We start from the raw sequence: 3,916 nt of genomic DNA, 5'->3' as shown, positions 1-3,916 counted from the left end.
AGCCATTGATATTCCTCTACTCTCACCCGGAGGATGGAGCCACATATGTGATTCAGCTTCAGCCTCTCCAGATGTCACAGGTGCACTCAATTTTGTCACACATTACCCACTGGGCACAGACGTCAATTCAACGTCTATTCCGCTCTGGTTCAATGTAATTTCATTTATATTAAGTGGAAACTACGTTGATTCAAGCAGTGTGTGCCCAGTGGGTAGATTCTCAACCAGGTTGCGTTTCTTTCTTTGAAATTCCATTTAATGAAGACGTCATGGCCAATGCTTTTCTCGTTTAAATAATCCTGACCAAAGACACAGTGAACAATGCCTTGTTTAGTAGTGCTGTGTTTGCAAGCTGTGGGTTCCAGTTGAAAGAGCCCAGGACCAAAGGCTGAGCCCAGCTATGCAGCTGACTCTTATTTAAAGTCACCCAAGCACTGGCTCAGTCAGCGAGAGCAAGGCCTGTAATTAAGATAACAATGAGTCTCTCTGCCTGGTGAACATATTGGTTGACTGCTGGTGACCACAGTGTTATTGATCAAAGCTGTTTGAGTGGGTAGAAAGGAAGAGGAAGGGGAAACAGGAAGAAAGGCATGGCGGTTTGGCTATATGAACAGGTGACAGCTACCCCAAAGCCCTGGCCAGGTTTTAGGCCCAGATGTTAATAGTATAGTCTACTGTGGTCAGAATGTGCCACCCAGGAGCACCATGCCATTACTGAGGGAGATTGTAAAAACACAGGACTTGACGTCTATTGGCGTCATGCACAATTGGTCATTATATCCCTATCAGAACAGGCCCTGGGTGAAGAGAGACAGAGCCCTGACAGAGCTGGAGACTGGCTGCCTGGCTGACCTAGCAAAGTTACCCTTTATCAAGAGAGGTTCTTCCTCCTGAACACACCCAATGTTTTGACCTAGCTTAGTCGCAGTCAGAAATAACCCGGGCAATGTTCCCTTACCTTATTTTCCCTCAGCCACTTGGCCGACTCAGAGAAAGGCTCACACAGACTTCAATTCATTGGAAGAAACTGTATTTATAACTATATTTAGCTGTAATGTTATCGGATACTCGAAGGGGATTTACTAAATTGGCATCAAAGTATCTCTTAATGGCTATAAATCTCACTTTTAGTTGCATCAACATGAACTTTGACCCGTTTTGGTGAAAACTCATCAGTGAGCATTTGCACCGTTCAGCAGTTAAAGACCAGGGCAGAGCCGTGCAAAAACAGTAGCTTATTAAAGAATGAATAATCCAGTGTTCGTTGTGGTGATCCACGGGCGGCTGCTACACACGTGTGTTAGTGCGGTGTGACCAAGCCTGGACACAGATGGTGTGGTGGAGCTGATCCAGCTGGGACTCCACCCACGGCCTCTCTCTCTCTCTCTCCTTCCCTCCCTCCTGCTATCGCTCTGATGTAATGGAAGAGGCTGTGATGGCTGCCCCGAAGGGGCCTTCCTCACCTCCAAACAGAGTTGAAAAAGTCGGAGGTTTCGCAAGGAGAACCATTAAACAGTCCCAGTAACTTGCACGTAGAGTTCGCCGTATACTGCAGAAAGCAGAAAAGCGTGAGACACCAACAGAGTAAAGGAAAGGGACTGAGACAGAGACAGCAGGTCATTGAGAAACTGTGGAAGGAGGAAGGAGACCGCATAAATAGCTACATTATCATAGGGCCTCTTGTTTCTGTGAGAAACAGCTTCTTAGCTGAGCGCTATGTCTAAATTGAGGGGAATGGAGCAGGAGAATGTACAAGTCAGCCTGTATAAGTGACCACTGCATGACACCACTATTCCTCTGACTATTTAGCTTAGCTAAAACATGATCTTTGAAGTATCTTGATCTCTATAGTCATTGGTATTTCATTTTGTTAATGGAATCCCAAGAGTCCTTTATGCTAAGATGAATCCACACATGTATACTTGTTGTCGTCATTGTGTGAAAAATCTATATTTCTTTTCAGTAATATCTTGTGTGTGTGGCGCTGTGTGCTGAGGTGATGGTGTCAAGCCACAGGAGAGGCACAGGGGCCTCTCAGGAAATCATTGGAACCAGGAGTCCACATGTTGTGATGACAGCCACAGCCGGCCCAGCCGCTCACACACTGAATAGTGTACGGTATTGGCCTGATTACTTCTTTGCAACTTGAGTAATCAGCGGACCCCTCATCCACATGCTGTATGTACTCACTCACTCACTCAGCCAGACACACAATACACACATAGATGAGAATACACTACAGTAATGGTTCAACTCAAGGTTGATTGACTAACCACCACTCCACTGATAGTGTGGTTGTGGGATCTTTTGTCAAAGTGTAAGTGTCTTCCCTGAGAAAATGGCAACACACACAGAGGCAGCATCCCACAGGAACCATCGACAGACACCAAACACTCCAGTTGGTCACCTCGCCTCCCCTCTGTTCCCTCTGCTACCCACAGACGTGCTGAGACTCATGGAACAGGTACAGTGTGCTCCTGAAGTTGCCATTAATGTCCCGGTGCCTTGTATTATGAAGGAAAGGACTGGGAAAATCTACAGTAGGAAAGACTTTGATGCTGTTGTACGCTCCCATCAATGTACCTGGATAAGCTGTAAACGGGGTATGTGTATGATTTCTATAGGGTTGTTTTTAACCGTACATCTTTTATGTTTTTAACTTGGATTTTATTTCTGTCCTGTATTGTAGAAAAATCCCCCTTGCCTTTAACATCACCCCTCACCCTTCACCTGAATCAACTATCCCCCCCCCCCATCCCAATCCTCACCACCCAGGACTGTGGCTCTGCCCTGGGCTTCACAGCTCTCTCCTGCCATATCTCTCTCCTCTCCCCTCTCCTGCTCCTGTGTTCTCCCCTTATGAAAACAGGATGGGTGTGTTTGCAAAGCTAGAGCTCAGGGAGTTGGGCCCTGGCCTGCACTAGCTGACCTGAAGTGTGTGTGTGTGTGTGTGTGTGTGTGTGTGTGTGTGTGTGTGTGTGTGTGTGTGTGTGTGTGTGTGTGTGTGTGTGTGTGTGTGTGTGTGTGTGTGTGTGTGTGTGTGTGTGTGTGTGTGTGTGTGTGTGTGTGTGTGTGTGTGTGTGTGTGTGTGTGTGTGTGTGTGCGTGCATGGCGTGCGTGGTGTGCGTGCGTGCGTGGCATGCGTGCATGCGTTCGTGCATGTTCTCTGTTTATCTGCATGCCAGGGTAATTACTTTCAGGCAGCCCCTGAGTGCCTTACCCTCTATTCTTTATCTCCTTTGAGGTCCTGCAGTCAAGTCAGTACCTTGGGCATTGTGCCTCAAAGGCAAAATCCTCAGCCCTGCACGTACACACGCTTGTGGCCACACACTGACATGCACACTATGCTAAACAAGCCTGTGCATGTCTGAATGGGTTTGCAGGGATGGATGTTCATGTACTATTTTCTACATATTTTCCACATGCTTATCTAATGCTGAAGATATATGCTGATCTAATACAAATAAAAGTTATTAAAACATGTTAACTGAGTATTTATTAATTGTGTTGGTTGCACCACATAATAGTTAGCGCTCTCTCTCTCGTCCTCTCTTCCCCTCTCTCTCTCTCTATCCCTCTCTCTCTCTCTCTATCCCTCTCTCTCTCTCTCTATCCCTCTCTCTCTCTCTCTCTCTCTCTCTCTCTATCCCTCTCTCTCTCTCTCTATCCCTCTCTCTCTCTCTATCCCTCTATCTCTCTCTATCCGTCTCTCTCTCTCTATCCCCCTCTCTCTCTCTCTCTCTCTCTCTCTCTCTCTCTCTCTATCCCTCTTTAGGGCTCAGTGGGTATTCTTCCTGTGGCCTAGCAGGGGCTGCTGCTGTGCTGTGATGTTCAGGAATGTGTCGGTGTAGCAGGCGGGGTGGGGACAGCAGGCTGGTGGAGCTGGAGGGGGATTAATGCCTAGCGCCCTGCCACA

The sequence above is a fragment of the Salvelinus namaycush genome, chromosome 18, assembly GCF_016432855.1.
Source record: "Salvelinus namaycush isolate Seneca chromosome 18, SaNama_1.0, whole genome shotgun sequence".
NCBI classification, from domain to species: Eukaryota; Metazoa; Chordata; class Actinopteri; order Salmoniformes; family Salmonidae; genus Salvelinus; species Salvelinus namaycush.
This window is presented reverse-complemented; position numbering follows the sequence as displayed.